This window comes from Triticum aestivum, chromosome 3B (assembly GCF_018294505.1).
Source record: "Triticum aestivum cultivar Chinese Spring chromosome 3B, IWGSC CS RefSeq v2.1, whole genome shotgun sequence".
Taxonomy (NCBI): Eukaryota; Viridiplantae; Streptophyta; class Magnoliopsida; order Poales; family Poaceae; genus Triticum; species Triticum aestivum.
Window position 1 is genome coordinate 759,560,242 of NC_057801.1, and position 18,263 is coordinate 759,578,504.

At 47.8% G+C, this 18,263-nt stretch overlaps 1 protein-coding gene across 2 annotated transcripts in view; it reads right to left on the minus strand.

Annotated features, from left to right (window-relative positions):
• The window catches only part of LOC123072249 (putative F-box/FBD/LRR-repeat protein At1g78760), a 171,198-nt gene that overhangs the window by 79,115 nt on the left and 73,820 nt on the right, over positions 1–18,263 (minus strand). The gene's annotated exons all lie outside the window — the stretch shown is intronic.

The window sequence follows — 18,263 nt, forward strand, 5'->3', positions numbered from 1 at the left end:
GTCGTGAACATAAAGTTAATGGCTCACTTATCCCAGAGGAGGCATCCAAGGCTCTTTTCAACATAGGAGTTTTGAACGCTCAGGGCCCCGATGGGTTGCACGCTATGTTTTAAGTGCTTTTCGTCGACCATGGATGATGATCTATATCAGTAGCAGTACTTTGTTACTATCGAGTGCGTCGGCAGGGAAGAGGAAGGTTAAGGCGAAGGAGAGGATGGTCTTGGAGCAAGAAAAGTGTTGAGTCTAGATGTATTATGGTGCGACTAAGACCGTGTTGGGAAGGAGCAAGCAGCTGGAGGCTTGACTCTTTAAGATCAGAGATACTCGGCCTCCTCTTCACCAGTCATGAAATTTGACCCTTATTTAGCAGCATGAAAACTTGAGCAGGCCCAAGACAAAAAAAGGGGCAGGAAGAGTGGGTCGTGGGTGTGTTACATTTTGGGTTGAGACTTCATGAGCCGTAGAGTGCGTGAGTGGGTTGTAGGCTTACAAAGGTGTTATATCCTACACTCAATCGTTGTAATCAGGTATCGTGAATGAATGTTGGTACCTGGCATAAGAGATATACAAATCTAATCATTTCACTAGCAAATTCATATCAATGATTACAAACCTTCCGTAGAATGTGCATGTTATATCCATACATGCAACATGCACTCTGTGTGGGTAAGAACAACAGGTGATGACACAAACAACTATACAATAGAACTACTACACATGTACAACACCCTGAAATGAGAAAATTTAACAATACAAACAAAGGTCTCATAACCAAGTTGCAGCTCGTACAACGGAAACGAGAATATACATTAGACATGTAAACTTACCAAATGCCTGAAGATGGCTTAAAAAAGCTTATGGTGTCCATAACCCTTCTTAGACCACTACCTTAATGTCGTCCTTCACCACTAGAGATCACCTATTCCAAATGCCACAATCTGAATTGCAACATCCATATCAAAATATTAAATAAATCAAGGTTAGTACCCAACTGTATTCGCAAGACTTACACCAGAACTAACTACAGGTATGCATCGGTATCAAATGAGAGGATATATGTGGGTTTGATTAAAACAAAAGCTAGCATACTCTATAGTTGACTACTAAATTAAGCTACGTGTACTAGAGTTTGTGACATGGGGTAAGAGAGCACACATGGGTCCATCTAGCTAAGCACCACAACAATACACCATCATGAATCCTCCCTTATCCTGGCAACTTTTATTAAGTGTAGTGCCAAAAAGGCTCTTATATTATGGGATGGAGGGAGTAATTATTAAAGTTTTTCTATGATCAACCAATTATCTCCAAGTCATCCATCACTGCGAACACGTCTATTCGAATAGATTTAACCCCGCAGAGATGCACCAAGTTACCCATATGCGAATGAAAGCCTCTTAATGTTTGTACAATTAGCACACTTCACGAGATATGCTGGCAAAGGGTGATCAACATGACAGTTCCCTATGCCGCAGAGAAGTCCAGGGATTCACATGCCTGAGTTCTACCCAAACCGTGAGTATGACCGAAGCTCCATAATGGAGATAACTATTGTGTGACACGGCCAAGCACTACAATAAAAATACACTTCCGTGATGATACGTGTTTGTCACAGTAGGTCGCGTTTTTTGTCATGCATGTACATCCATGACGATTTTATGACAGAATCAAGATAGTCATACATGTGTTATCGTAGAAGTGTTCCATGACATTACCAAAATTATCATTACGGAAGTGTCCACTTCCATGACGATAAATCACGCGTCATAGAAGTGCTTTCGTCAAGGGTGATCGACACGTGGCATCCACCATAACGGAACGCCGTTAAGCTATCGGGTCGGGTTTTGGATCCGATAACCCGTTAACAGCCCCGACCAATGGGGATTTTCCACGTGTAAAATCATCATTGGCTGGAGGAAACACGTGTCGGCTCACCGTTGGGACAGATGTCATCCACTCATTGGACCCAAGGCGCCTATGATACGACACGTGGCACGGCCCAACAAAGGCCCATTCCTGTGAAAAGGCCAGCCCGTTTGACTTGGTCAAAAGGTGGCGGGTCGGCCCATGGAAAGTGAAAGCACAAGTGCTCCCTAGGTGGTTTTGGTAATTAATGTCAACATATCTCTTGTTGGACTAACACTTTTATCTAGTTTATTTCAAACAAATTCAACAATGAAGTGGCATGGACTAAAGGATGTGGAACTCCTTCAAGATGCTAAGGACAAGGGATTGGCTAAAGCTTCAAGCTCAAGACTCTTCATTTCACATTTTAGTGATCCAAGATCACATTGAGTCTATAGGAAAAGCCAATACTATCAAGGAGGGATGAGGTGTTGCTTAATGAGCCTCTTGCTTCATGTGCTTAGTGATGTGCTCCAAATACCCTCAACTACTTTCTCATATCCTCATTTGACCTAAACCTAAAGCCCAAAATCGGTCACACCGATTCTTTCTATCCGGCACCACCGAGTTCAGATGTCATAGCCACTGCCACAAACCCTAGGCAAATCGGTCTCACCGATAGGGATCTCGGTCTCACCGAGATGGGATTGGAATCTCTCTGTGACTACAAGCAAACAACTAAACAAGACAACGAGGAAATAAATAAGCAAGCAATTAATACTAGCCTATTACCGCTATTACACATATTACATCCACTGGGCATCAAAGTTTGCCACCAGTGCAAATATAGGTAACAAAGCAGCATATTATATATACACCGGCCGTCAAAATTGGCCACTAGTGCAAATAAACGCAGCAGCAAAACAAGAGCATAACTGAAACAACTTCAGAAGAGCTCAAGAAATGTTTTCCTGGTTATCCACCATGCTGGCAATAAGCTTAGCAAGCTTATTAGCTTTGTCCTGTTTGGCACTAAAATCCTCTGACGCTTGCTGTTGCACCAAAAAGTATGCATCTGAATGCTCCAGGGACTTCCGCAGTCCTTCCGCTTCTTGTCGCAGCACAGCTGATCGATGCCTTTCAGCTTGCAGTTGAGACTCAAGAAACCGAATTGATTCAGATAGTGAGTTTGAATAGCTTGTGCAAGCGGTAGTGGCCAGTAACTCAAACACTAAACCAAGACAGGACTTTGGGGTTGTCTCACTGTCTTCAAGATAGTCTTCCGTAGCTGTTTTATCAGCTTTGTTGGAGACCAACAAGGATGTGTCACTATCCTGAACCTTATCTGCATTACTTCCTTTAACATTGCTTAATAAGGCACTCTTCCCCAATATTCTGTCAGCATTCTAAAAGAGGAAACAAGCAGACACATAACAGGTTTAGCATGTACTAGTATATGAAACTCATTTCGGTGAACCAGTTCATTAGTAAGGTGGACAGGATTAAACTACCAATTCTTTTATTGCCAAGTACTAGTACATAATAAAAGCATTAAACAAACATATATCTATGTCCTATGGTCGCTGCATTGTCTTGCCAAATCAAAATAGAGACACGGTTCAAATCATATCGGACGTGGACTGTACGTGGAGAGGCTGATAGCTGGGTCCACGGCCGCAGCAAGGAAGTGCCTCCTTATTACGCGAAAAATAATTATTCCTCCACCTGACAGCTGGGACCCACCGGACGGGCCACTGTATTTCGCAAAAAAAACATTTCACCCTGATTGCTGGGACCCACCAGCTACATCTTCGCACGCAAGGAAGTGCGTCCAGGCAAAAAAAAATGATTCGCCCCCCTGACTGCTGGGACCCACCAGCTACACCTTCGCACGCAAGGAACTGCGTCCGGGCAAAAAAAAACAATTCTCCCCCCTGACTGCTAGGACCCACCAGCTACATTTTCGCACGCAAGGAAGTGCCTGACAGTCGGGACCCACCTGGTCTAAGCATACGTAGCGTTGTCATTCTGGTCGCGAACATGTACGTACATACTGGTGGATGTAGAGGCGCGCACGTGTCGTAGTAGAGGCGCGCACGTGTCGTAGTAGAGGCGCGCACGTAGCATGTACACGTACATGCAGCGGCCAGTGTGCAAGAAAGAAAATACGGCCACGTATGTGTACATACGGGCGGGGTCTCGAACGCCTACTCACGCATATGTACGGCTAGGACTTGTGTACATGGCTAGGTCGGAACGGAGAAACAACGTCGTCGTCGTGTTCATGGGGAGCCAACTGGCTGGGTCGGAACAGAATGCGTCGTCGTGTTCATCGGGAGGGCTTGGACGGAACAGGTGATGGAAACGAGGCCTGGTGTACCGCAGAACGGAGGAAACGGCCTTCTGTTCGACCGGCCACGTTCGAAACGGGATCCTGTTCATCGGGAGGGGTCTAGCGTACCGCAAAACGGAGGAAACAGACCTCCTACGATCGAAACGGGTGTCCTGTTGATCGGGAGGGGTGTGGCGTACCGCAAAACGGACGAAACGGACTTGTGTTGGAGCGCTACGGTCGAAACGGGGGTCCTGTTGATCGGGAGGGGTGTGGCGTACCGCAAAACAGACGAAACGGACTTGTGTTGGAGCACTACGGTCAAAACGGGGGTCCTGTTGATCAAGAGGGGTGTGGCGTACTGCAAAACGGACGAAACTGACTTGTGTTGGAGCGCTACGGTCAAAACGGGGGTCTTGTTCATCGGGAGGGGTGTGGCGTACCGAAAAACAGGACTCCACGGGATACTGTTCATCTCCACCGTCGACCTCCTCCAGCCTGCACGGGCTACCGTCGACCTCCTCCAGCCTCCACGGGCTACCGTCGACCTCCTCCAGCCTCCACGGGCTCCTGTTCATCCAGCCTCCACCGTGCTCTACTGTTCAACCACCCCTCCACGGGCACCCCTTTATCGTCTACTGTTCATCCAGAGGCAACGCCACGGGGTCCTGCATCTACCCCCACCGCTCACTGTTCATCCAACCCCCCCCCCCCCTACAACGCTCATTGTTCATCCAATCGATTGGTTTCAGTTAGCAGCAGTAGCAAAGGAATTGCTCGATTGGATTCAGTTAACAGTCATTGATCGATCGCTCGGGTTCAGTAACGCGTAGCCTGCAGTGCAATCACTCGGGTTCAGTTAGAGCCAATGCCTCCCACACACGTGCGTACGTGTACGAGAGAAACACGCATCGCTCGGCCTCCCACCGTACCCGTGAACTCCCCGAAATTTTCCTCGCCCTCGCTTCGACCACAATTTTTTCCATCATGGACGGCTCAAAGAATGTCATGCAGCTGCGTCTCCGGCCCGCCCAAGACGAAAAGCCCTTTTTCTGTCATGATTTTTTGTCATAGAAGTAGGAGCCCACCACATCTATGATGATACTGGGTTTTGTCACAATTATCGTCATAGAAGTGTCATATGTATGACAGGAAAAAAACTCGTTCGGCCCAAAATGTCACGGATGTGTCTTTTTTTGTAGTGAAGCCTATCCCACAAGATAACCACTTATTAGACCCCTCCTAGGTAAGACCACATGGCCATCACATCCCATTACCAACTCGCGCTACAAAATGGAAAGCCCAAACTGTGTGACTTCTGGGCAAGACTAAGGTAAAAAGTAGAGGGGGTCCCATACACCTCATGAGTGCCTAGCGCGGTTAGTATTCAATGAAGATAAGAAGAACTCGGGTCCTAGTAGTGTCTTATGTAGAACAACTCATAATGTTCTCCAACATGGCCTCCAACATTTTGCCTTCAGTCGTGTTTAATATAGTTATCTCCAGAAGCATGCCACAAACATGTATCAGGTGTATCTACCAATTGTGATTCATCACCCAAATGGATCAACGACCCATGCAACCCTAAGCATAGCTACCACAAGTGTAGGCCAACATGATGATAACATACGAAAGTTTTTAAAAAAATGCAAGCTTTATTCATTTAAAATAACCATTACATCGTTTATGAGGATCAATACTATTTCATTTAAAGGCTCCTCGAATGAATCAAAAATCAAAGAAAATCTAGGCAACCTAGCAAGCTCATGAGCAACTTTATTTACTTCTCTATTACAATGCTCGAACCTAGGTATAGGGAAATCACATGCAAAATGAAAATAGTCATAAAACACTGCCGCCACCGCACCCACGGATCGTCCTCCATCCTTCATAGTATCAATCACCTTTAGATTGTCCGAGTTAATGACAAGATGATTGCATGCCGCCATTTGCGCAAGTGATAGACCAAAGGCCAAAGCTTCAAACGTTAGGACATCTGCGCACTAGCTAGTCTATCTTCCCATTCCCCCAACAACGAATTTGCCTTTATCATCCCTCAGGACTGCCCCAACCGTGCCCCTTATAAGTAGGTCATGGTCAAAATAAGCACCAAGATTAAGTTTAACAAGACCTACAGGAGAGCATATCCAACCCCCTCTTTTCATGGAAACCTTTGGAGAGGAAGTCATAACAAAGGTGGTCGTAAGAGCACGAAACCCAATAGAAATCTGATGAGCATTCTAAGTCGTCTCGTTGTCAACTAGTTTATGCCTTTCCCACCACAAATACCAAGCGGAAATGTCAACCATTTCATGCAATTCTGAGTACCTGTTGGGGATATAACTACTGAGTATAAACCGCCCAGGAGGGGCCGGGTTATGCTCACAAGTAATCATCCATACTGAAGCCCTTGAAGACAATGAGTATGGCACTTTACTACGGGGACTTAGAGGCCCAAAGCCCAAGGGAAGATTAGGGCCCATAGACATAAACCGCCATGAGATATGTAACTTGTGTTGTAAGATAGGGAAAGGTAGAAACCAAGCCGGACACATGTATGAGCCGGCCTCGGGATTCTGTAAACCGCCGGGCGTCAACCTGTGTATATAAAGGGATGACCCGACGGTGGTTTAGGGACAAGAAATAACAAGTCGAGAGACAGGCAAAGCGGATTCGCTCCCTGATCACCGAGACCCCATCAATTCCACCACAACTGGATCGTAGGCTTTTACCTTCACCGCAAGGGGCCGAACCAGTATAAACTCCCTGTGTCCTTTGTCCGGTTGAAACCCTTTAAGCGAATCTCGTTGCGATGGCTCCACGACTAAGTCCTCTCACTAGGACATCTGACGTGTTAATTCCACGACAGTTGGCGCCCACCGTGGGGCTATCACATGATGGTTTCGAGTTCTTGAAGGGCAACTTTGAAGGACTCAAGGGATACGCGGTTGGCCGGATGACCAAGAGTCGTCGCGACAAGCTCTACGTCGATGACGCAGGCTAGGGCCCTGATGTCGGCTCAATCGAGTATGGGTACTGGGTCCCCTTTGGAGGAATTCACGTCTTCATTTGCAAGATCGGTGAACCGGGCCCTGAGCCAGACATCTGCACCGACCTCGTCGAGACGGCTCAGCGTGCAAGCCTTGCCCGGGTTCAGCCTGCCATGAAGCATGCGTTCGTAGGATTCATCCATGGTGCGGAATCTGAACTAGTGTCCGATGGTGAGACGGTCGTTTATTCTGATGGCGAATCATCCACTGACGAGACCGAGTCGCTGTACCAACTATAAGATGGCCGGTCCGGGGGCTGTTCTGATGGCGACAGTATTCCGGACCCCCTTGAACCGCCAAACCGGGTTCCGATCTTCATGGCCGGTACGCAGCCCACATTGCAATCTTGAACTGCAGTAGCAATGACTTCCGAATCGGCAGCCGAGGCAGGAGGCCCCGCACACCGACCGACTCAAGTTCTGTACGGTTTATTGGACGCCTGGACGACATTGTTGACCACAACAGTCACCTCGGAGACTCAAGATCGGCATAATGCGGAGGTCAGAAAGCTGCGGGATCTGATAACGCAGGCCAAGGAGGACCTGCCGGCTGAGGAAACCAGGATGGCTGATGAGCGGGCTGCCTTAGATGCCAAGTCGCAGTGGATTCAGGCAGAGAATTACCGGCTCATGCTAGATCAGAACGCTTCGAATGATGTGTTGAGGAGGAGGCATCGGCCTCTTCTACCGCCGGTTTATGAAGCAATGAATCTCTTCAACACGCCAGGAGCAGGACCCAGTAATCCGGCAGCGGTAAACCGGACTGAAGCACCTGGGACAGGAGCGCCAGATTAGCCACGGGTGATGGACCCGCCTCGACGAACAGATGACCCGCCGCAATACATGCCGGCCCCGCCGGGTCATGTCTCCACCCCTTTGGATAACATGATTGCTGCGGCGTCTCGATTGGCAGCTATTCCGATGGAGGGCGAGTCTCCAGCGGCGGTTGAGACGCGGCGGGCCAGGGATCTCCTTCAAACCGCTATGGTACAGCAGCAGGTTATTCATATAGCCGAGATAGAATCCATTCAACCCCTCGCCCGAGCAGGAGTTACAGCAGGCGCATTGAAGAACCGTCTGTGTCAAGCAGTGCATGGAACCGTGACGCCCCTCGAGGGCCTAATCCGCCGCGCGGTGGTGCAAATGCTTAGGACGTGGTGGATAATGGTAGAGCGCGTCGGGAGGCAGAGTTAGTAGCGCAGTACGTGAATCATCAACCTACTCCGGTTCGACCGACAACGTCAGTGGAACGAGGACTTGCTTTTAGCTCTTGGGGGGTGCCGTGTCTCACTCCGGCTCTATGCAATGTGCGGTTATCCAAGGATTTTAAGGGCCCGCGCAAAGTGCCTAATTACACCGCCGATTTACCCCCCGGGTCATGGGTTGAGAGTTATGAGATGGCAATGGAGATGCTGGATGTGGATGAAGCGGCGTGTGCAAAGTACTTGACCATGATGTTGGATGGAACGACTCGCACTTGGTTAAAGAGTTTGCCCGTTAACTCCGTCGGTTCATGGGCCAAGTTGAAGGCCCAGTTTATAACAAACTTCAAGGACACGTGCAAGGAACCCATATCAATTGTGGATCTGGCCGCCTGTGTCCAAGAAGAAGGCGAGTCGACAACCCATTGGGTGCGCCGGGTTTTGGAGATCTTGCATTCATCGGACCGCATCAATGCCGATTCAGCAGTCATAACATTGGAGGGCAATTGCCGGTTTAAGCCATTGAAGTTGAAGTTGGGACGACTCAAGCGTCACTGCCGACATGGGAAGACTCATGTTAGCTTTGGTTAAGTATGCTGACTCTGGTAGTACCAAGGATCCCGAGTCTGACGATGAGAAGGTGGGAAAGGGAAAGAAGAACAACTATGCGAAAGGACAGCAACATAACCAGGCGGGCCATGGGGATAACGGTAAGCGTAAAGCGGACAGTAATTCCGATTTTGTGGCTAACACGAACGTACAGGGCAATGGTCAGCATCGTAAGGGTAAACCGCCCCCATGGAGTGGAGGATCAGGTATGAATGTGGAGCGCCTGTTAAATCAGCCTTGCCCGAAGCACGAGACGCAAGAGAAGCCAACTACGCACCTCTGGAAGGATTGCTTTATTATGCGAGAGTTCGAAAACTCAGATCTCTTCCGGTATGATCATGGACTGTCCGACAGTTCAGGACCTGGGTTTCAAGGGCCGGGTTATGGTGGAGGTAACTCCAGTTCAGGGTTTCAAGGTAATCAAGGTGGACAGGGCAATCAAGGCAATCAGGGCAACCAAGGTGGCTATAATCAACAGGGGAATCAGCAACAACAATAGTCGGGTTATCAGAGTCACCCGAAGCAGTTGAATAGTGGACATTATCATATCTTTACTACTAGCCTGTGCAAGCGCGATCAGAAGCTTCATAAAAGGGCAGTGAATTTCGTTGAACCAGCAGTGCCCCGTTATTTTCGCTGGTCTGAACAGCCTACTGTGTGGAGTCGAGAAGATCATCCGCCCGGGTTGATAATCTGGGTCATCTGGCGTTGGTGGTAGCACCGCAGGTTGGAGGTTATAAGTTCACCAAGGTGCTCATGGATGAAGGGAGCAGTATCAACATCTTTTATTATGAAACCTTCCGGCGTATGGGGTTGATGGATAAGAATCTTAAACCATCGAACACCGTTTTTCACGGTGTGGTGCCTGGTAAATCGGCCTACCCGGTCGGTAAGATAGCTCTGGAGGTTGCTTTTGGAGATGATCATGATTCAAGGTCAGAAACATTGACTTTTGAAGTGGTCAAAATTAGGAGTCCGTACCATGCCCTGTTTGGACGGCCGGCTTATGCTAAGTTCATGGTAAGGCTGTGTTATGTTTATCTGCAGCTCAAAATGTCGGGTCATAAGGGGACCATCACAGTGCATGGAAGCCAAAAGGTCGCTTTGGAATGTGAGGAAGGTGATGCGGCTTATGCTGAGTCGGTTTATGCAACAGAGGAGTTAAAATTCTACAAAGACAATGTTGATCCGGTGGATATGACTTCTTTGAAGAAACCCACTATAGAGCATGATCCGTCTTTGAAGTTTAAATCGGCTGATGAGACTAAGTTTGTTGATTTTGTTCCTGGCAATTCATCCAAGCAGTTTAGCATCAGTGCTAACTTGGATCCAAAATAGGAAAGCGCGCTCATCGAGTTCATTCGTGAGAACCGGAACATCTTTGCATGGAAACCTTCTGACATGCCAGGTATACCGAGGGAACTCGCTGAGCACACTCTGAATATCGATCCCAAGTTTAAACCGGTCAAGCAGTTTCTCCGTCGCTTCAATGAAGAGAGACGCAAGGCCATTGGTGAGGAGGTAGCCTGGCTCTTGCCAGCAGGGTTTATTGTGGAGGTTTTTCACCCTGAGTGGTTGGCTAACCCAGTGCTGGTACTCAAGAAGAATGGCACTTGGTGTATGTGTGTGGATTACACAGATTTAAACAAGGCTTGTACAGCTGATCCCTTTGCCCTCCCCCGTATTGATCAAATCATTGATGCTACGGCGGGTTGTGAGCGGTTGAGTTTTCTAGATGCTTATTCGGGTTATCATGAGATCAAAATGGCAGTTAAGGACCAGGAGAAGACGGCTTCTATAACTCTCTTTGGAGCCTTCTGCTATGTATCTATGCCTTTTGGGCTCAAGAGTGCCCAGGCAACTTATCAGCAGTGTGTGCAGAATTGCCTTCATAATCAGATTGGGCGCAATGTTCCTTCTTATGTGGATGATATCGTGGTGAAATACAGGAAGGCGGAGACGCTAATATCTGATTTGAAGGAGACCTTTGATAACCTCCGGGTTTATAAGATGATGCTTAATCCGGCCAAGTATGTTTTTGGTGTACCAGCAGGCAAGCTCTTGGGTTTTCTGGTATCTAACAGGGGCATTGAAGCTAATCCGAAAAAGATCAAGGTTATTACATCCCTGGCTAAACCGGCGTGTATCAATGATGTTCAACGACTGGCAGGTCATATTACCGTGCTAAGCCGGTTTATCAGCCGGTTGGGAGAGAAGGCCATCCCTCTGTATCAGATGATGAAGAAGACAGACAACTTTTTCCGAAGTGATGCTGCTAATGCGGCATTTGAGGACCTGAAGAAGCAGTTAGCTGAACCGCCTGTTCTTGCTACTCCCATTGATAAGGAACCATTGCTTTTACACGTGGCTGCTAACGCCCGGGCTGTCAGCGTCGCCATTGTGGTGGAGCGCAAAGAGGCAGGTAAGGAGTATCCGGTTCAGCGACCGGTTTATTACATTAGAGAGGTGCTTATTGAATCAAAGCAGAGATACCCACATTGGCAGAAGCTGGTGTATGGAGTTTTTATGGCGAGCCGGAAGCTTAAGCAATACTTTCAGGGCCATCCCATTACTGTGGTCAGTTCCACTCCGTTGGGAGATATCATTCAGAACAGGGAGGCGACTAGCCGGGTTGCTAAGTGGGCTATTGAGCTTGGACCTCACGGGTTAAAATATATGCCTCACACTGCTATCAAGTCCCAAGCGCTCGTGGACTTCATCAACGACTGGACAAAGTTACAGGCACCTAAGGATAAACCGGATAACACATACTGGACTATTCACTTTGATGGATCCAGACAGTTGGAGGGCTCGGGGGCTGGAGTGGTTCTTACTTCCCCTAGAGGTATCAAATTTTGTTATGTTATCCGCTTAATGTTTCCTATACTAACAATGCAGCTGAGTATGAGGCCTTGCTCCACGGTCTTCGGATGGCTAAGGAGATGAACTTAATCTGGGTACGTTGCTTTGGCGACTCCGATTTAGTAGCTCAGCAAGTGTCTGGTACGTGGGATTCTAAGGATCCACTCATGGCGGCTTATCGGCGTGAGGTGGATACCGTTGCCGGCCACTTGAAGGGTTACCAGGTTGAGCACATTGGTCGGCGCAAGAATGAAGCGGCGGACTCTTTACGCCGGCTCGGATCCCAGCGTAAACTGGTGCCGCCCAATGTTTTTCTTGACGTTATGCATAATCCGTCGGTCAAAATAGAAAATACCGACGGAGGAGGATCTGGCTGTTCCTGACCCGGAGGCTCAATTGGTGGGGGTTCTTCATGATATCCCTGATTGGACAGTACCATACCTGGCGTATATGACCCGGGGTGAGTTACCCAAGGACGAGGTTCTGGCCAGAGAGATAATCCGACGGTCTAAGTCCATGGCTATTGTCAATGGCGAGTTACATCATTCCAGTGTCTCAGGGGCGTTTCTGCATTGCGTTTCTCCTAAAGAAGGTTGTGAGATCTTGCATGAAATCCACGAAGAAGATTGTGGTCATCATGCTGGTTCAAAATCCTTAGTGGCTAAGGCTTTCCGACACGGTTTTTACTGGTTAACAGCTCATGCTGATGCGGAGGATCTGGTCAGGAAGTGTGATGGCTGTCAGAAGTTTTCACGCCAAGCTCATGTTCCGGCCCAGGAATTGAGGATGATTCCAATCACCTGGCCATTTGCAACTTGGGGGCTGGATATGGTTGGGCCTTTTAAAAGGTCCAAGGATAAGAAGACCCACCTTCTAGTGGTGGTTGATAAATTCACCAAGTGGGTGGAGGTAGAGCCAGTAAGCAAGTGTGATGCGGCCACAGTGGTTCAATTCATGAAAAAGGTGATTTTTCGCTTTGGTTTTCAACACAACATTATAATAGATAATGGCACGAATCTCTCTAAGGGTGCTATGGAAGAGTTCTGTCAACGCGAGCACATCCGGCTTGATGTGTCTTCAGTGGCTCACCCCCAGTCTAATGGTCAAGCGGAGAGATCTAATCAAGAAATCCTGAAGGGTATCAAGCCCTGGCTTATGGTCCCTTTGCAGAGGATGTCGGGTTGTTGGGTGGAAGAGTTGCCTTCCGTTTTATGGAGCATTAATACCACCCCAATAGATCTATGGGTTACACACCCTTATTCATGGTTTACGGAGCAGAAGCAGTTCTCCCAAGTGATATTCGCCATGACTCGCCCCGAGTGGCAGCTTATGTTGAAGCGGACAATGGAAGAGCATGCCAAGATGCATTGGACCTTTTAGATGAAAAACGGGATATTGCGGCAGCTCATTCGGCAATTTATCAGCAAGACCTGCAGCGTTATCACAGCCGCCGGGTTAAAACTAGAGCTTTTTAAGAAGGCTACTTAGTGCTTAGACTTATCCAAGATCAGACAAACATGCACAAGTTATCCCCACCTTTGGAGGGGCCCTTTGTGGTCAGCAAGAATCTGAACAACGGGTCATACTACCTCATCGATGTTCAAGAGCACAAAGACTCACGCAAGTCGGAGGAGGAGACCCGCCGGCCGTGGAATATTGCTCATCTTCGGCCTTACCATACCTGAGCCATAGGCTCCTATCATGTATATATTTTTGACAATGTACATATCATGATCAATAAATAAATCGGCATCCTTGCTAAAGCGGGGCCTCTGCCGTTTCGTCTTATATATATTCTTGGTTACATGGGAGTTTATGCTTATAAAGCAGAGTTCTGATTACCCATCAAACCGGCTTATCAAGCCACAACAAAGCTTAGGGGCTTCACACCCAAGGGACCAAAGAGAGTCTATTGCCACGCATAGCTCAAACATAGGTACCCACTGAGCACAGCTCACAATGTTACCTGGGGGCTCTTTGTGCACAACAACAAAGACTTTTAAAGGACCCTTGTAATGGGCTATCAAGCCAGGCATGGAAGCCAGGTGTATTCACCTAAAACCCCGGGTTAACCTGCCTTCATCAAGTAAGCCACTCCGTCCAGGTAATCCTGGTATGACCCGCCGAACGTTTGACAAGTCAATCTTATATAGACCCTGAACTTGTCAAAGTTAAAACGACGATTGGTTAATGTGAGGCCCATCTTAAAAGGCTTTGTAAAATGGTTTAACTCAGTGGCCTGGTAGCCCATGAAAAGCCTCGAATTTGGGCCTTGCAGCCCTTGAAAAGCCTCGACTACAAGTTTTCATTTGCTTTTATTTGACAAAGTTTTTCTCCTTTGATAAGGTTTTGAGGTAAATCGGCGTCTATTGACCCAGCCTGACTATAAGTCATCCATATAACTCGGTGTTTGTTAACCCGGCGTGGCTTTCAACTATAAGTTGTTAGTACACAACCAATTATAAACCGGTGTTTGTTAACCCAGCCTGGCATTGACTATAAGTCGCCAGGATGATCATCCCATGTTTATCATAACCCGGCATGGCTTATTATAAACCAGCACAGCATGGCGGGAGTTATCAACACTCAAGATTTGGGTTATCACCCTTACTACAAGAAAGTTGGTAAACCAACGATGTGATTCAATATCACAGATATGATGTATTTCATATTTCATTGTTTTACAGCCTTGGTTATAAACCCTAGCTTTATATTGGGTATCATCACCCGTCCGGCGGTAAACCGCCAGGACAATTTTTCAGTTTGTTCCATGCAGAAACATGATTGCATAAAACTGCTAAGGATCATAAGCAGATGATGCATATCATGGCGGATTAACAGTATCAGGCAAAGTGGCTATGCACGATGGCATAGCAGACCAAGTGTTTAAGCTAGCCTATTACAAGGTGTTTTTTTGCTGCCCAAAAGGATTGTTTTTCACAAGGATGACAGTGTGCAGATGATAAACCGGCTTTCGGATTATGATTCTTCCTCAGGTTGATGTGAAGATTGCGGATCATCCTGCACCGGTTCACCCTCCGCCTCCCCACCCAGTGGCTGGAAGCCAATGGTTGCCCAGTCAATCCCAGATAAAGCTCGGAAGACAGCTTCGTCGCTTATAAGATCAGACGGTTCAACATCAGGGGCATAAGTATGCTTACGGATTGGCGGGATATGATTTTGCGCTTCATAAATCGACGCATCAATCCTTCTGTTGTCTGCATTATAAATCGACCGGTGGAAAGACAAATCAGTCTCTTCGGTCAGTTTACTTGCAAGCGGGTGCATCTCCTTTGTCAAAGCTCTAAGGGCATCATTGTCAAATTGTGACCCATCTTCTTTTTGGCTGGGATAGCCATTCCCAATGTCTTCCGGATCAAGATCAACTATCCAGGCCTTAGCCCGAGTCAGTGCAGATAGTGCACAGGCCCTTGCCGCAGATCTCTTCACCTCTTCTAGCTGGGAAGGCGTCATGGATAACTTGGCCAATGTATACTTGATTAAAGTTGGTGGCGGTTTATTGTATGAAGCTATGCAGATAACCCGTTGAGCGCCGATATATAACTGCTCTATCAAGGTATAGGCAGCCTTCAGTTTTTTGCGCATGTCTGAACCGAGATGGGCAACACGGCTACCTGCAATGGTTACAATATTATTGTTAAACCGGTGATTTCAAGGATGATTAAGTACAATTCATGAACAGGGTACTTACCAAAAATAGCAGAGGTCATAGCATTGATTTGCCACTTTAATCCAGTCAGTTCTTCTGTCACCGGTTTAAGGGCCGCTTCAGCATCCTCCGCCCGCTTTAGCAACGTTGCTTTTTCAGCCTCCCAATCTGCTCGCTCGCCTTTGAAGCCATCCTTCAATTGTTCCATGGCTGTTAAAGCGCCCTTCAGCTCTTCTTTGGCCTTTGAAGTTTCGGCTTGCTGGGACTTGATGTTTTCTTGGAGGTCGGCGATTTGGGAATCTTTTTTGGTCAAGTAGCCTGCAAAAGACAGATAATAAGTTGGTAATGCATCTTTCAAAGTCCCAAGCACATAACAAGTTATACACTTGGCACTTGGGGGCTAATGCGGATTGTTTTTCCTCAACTGATATTTTAAGTCCCAAGCACACAACAAGTTATATACTTGGCACTTGGGGGCTAGTGCGTATCAGATCAATTCAAGGTTACCAAGTTTCTTTTAACAAACCGGATAATGTTGATGATTGAAAGGAATTTTGGAAACTACATTACAAAAGATATACCGGTTCATCCTAAAGGTATAAACCGGTCTATAGGGGCTATACAAGTAAAATTCAATATCTTTCTACTACAAGTTCGGGTTCACCTTCACATTGATGAACCGGCCCTTGGGGGCTACCGGAGTTGATAATTAAAGCAGGCTATAAGGAAAACAAATTTGTGCAAGGGAATGGATATTTACCTCATATCGCTCTTTCATTAGACCTACTAAATCGGCTTCATAGTCGTGGCTTATATACAGACGGTTTAAATATCCAGAGTGAATATCCTGAGCTATGAGGTGAGCATAGCTTGATAAGTCTGTTTTCCACTTGCCCTTGTCCACAGCAGAAAATTCTTCTTTGGCACAATGCTTTCATAAAGCGACAGGATTTCCAGGAGCAGTATGGCCAAAGCCGGTAATCACAACATCACCTGTCGTGCCATCAATAGTCTTGTCTAGGCTTGGCGGTTTAGCAGATGTTCTTGCTGGGCTTGGTGGATCGGCAGCTAGGCTTGGCGGATCAGCAGATTGGCTCGTTGGATTCATTTCTGGCAGTTCAACAAAAGTGTCCTGACCCTGAGGTACCAAATCATCCAGAGCAATGTCAGCATTCTGATCAAGAGCCTTTGAGGTCTTCTCCGGTTCAATGGCCGGATTATCATCAGTTGGGATAGTCAGCTTAGCTTTCTTGCTAAGTCTGGCTTTGGCACTAAAAAGAACAAAACGCAGAGGTTAGTACAATAAATCAGTGTAGGGCATAAAAATTAAGTATAGTATGCTTACCCAAGAATGTTCTTGAGTGGAGGCATCTGTGTGGCTGATGACTCGCTGGAGGATGAATGAGAGGTTCCTTTATAATTTGAATCAGATGGATTAAAAGGATATCGGAAGTAACCCGCCTTGGGATAAAGTGTATTAGAAGAACAAGAGACCTCTTGACGATGTTTGCGAACCGGAGAATATGGTAAAGTGGAGGAGGTAACCACTGATGAGGATACAGACTTGGGGTAGGTTCATAGGCCTGACCTATACGCCCTACCCAAGGTCACTACCCTGGAAGATAAAAGGACCAAGAGACAACAGGAGAGCGCTAGTCAAACACGTCGAGCGCAATCCACTCGACGACCACATCACTCGGAGGTCCTCCTCGCTACCGTCACTCGACCATATGGAGAGTCACGCGAACATATCGAAGACCAAGAGTCAGAAGGACCCGCAATGGTCGGACATTCAACCCTTAGTCTTTATAAGCATTAATAGCACTTAAGGCTGGCGTTACCAGCAACGCCCCTTACTTTATGTACATTAAGCCCCTTGTAATGGAGGCGGGCGGGGGTCCTGGTGCACTCTATATAAGCCACCCCCTCCTCTGGGACAAGGGTTCGCACCCCCTGTAATATCACACACATAATCCAATCGACCACCTCCGGGCACCGACACATAGGGCTGTTACTTCCTCTGTGAAGGGCCTGAACCCGTAAATCCCGTGCGTACACCTTCACCATAGCTGAGATCTTGCCTCTCCATACCTAACCCCCCTTTCTACTGTCAGTCTTAGGACCATGACAGTTGGCGCCCACCGTGGGGCCGGTCTCTTGGCGACTTGTTGGTGAAGTTGCAAGTTTTACCGATCATCATCATCATGGTTTCTGGCGGCGGACTTGCTGAGGGCCGTGAGATCCGTCTCGGCGTGCTCGTTTTCGTCGCCGACAACTCCGCGTGGCTTCAAGAAGCTCCCATGGACGTTGAGGCGCTCCCCGTTCGAGGGGCGACGCACTTCCGTGCGTGCGTTTGCGGCGTCCTTCTCCGGCAGCCGTCGACTCAGTATCAGTCGACTCCGACAATGTTTTCCCTCCCCGCTGTCCGCCGCCGCAAGCGATCCGGCCGATCGCGACTCCAGCGGTGGGTGAAGCACGTGGTGGCTCGGCGTTCGGCCACCCATCAAGTCACGGCAATCGAGCCCGACGAAACCCTCCATGGCCTGTTTGATCTATCGACTGGCTCCGCGGAGACCGCATCCGAATGCGACAGCAGCGACCCCGCGGCAGAAGTTTTGATGGTCGACGGGCCCCATAGTCCACCTGGTTTTCGCCGTGAGGACGGCGAAGACAGAGACGGCGATCCATCACGTG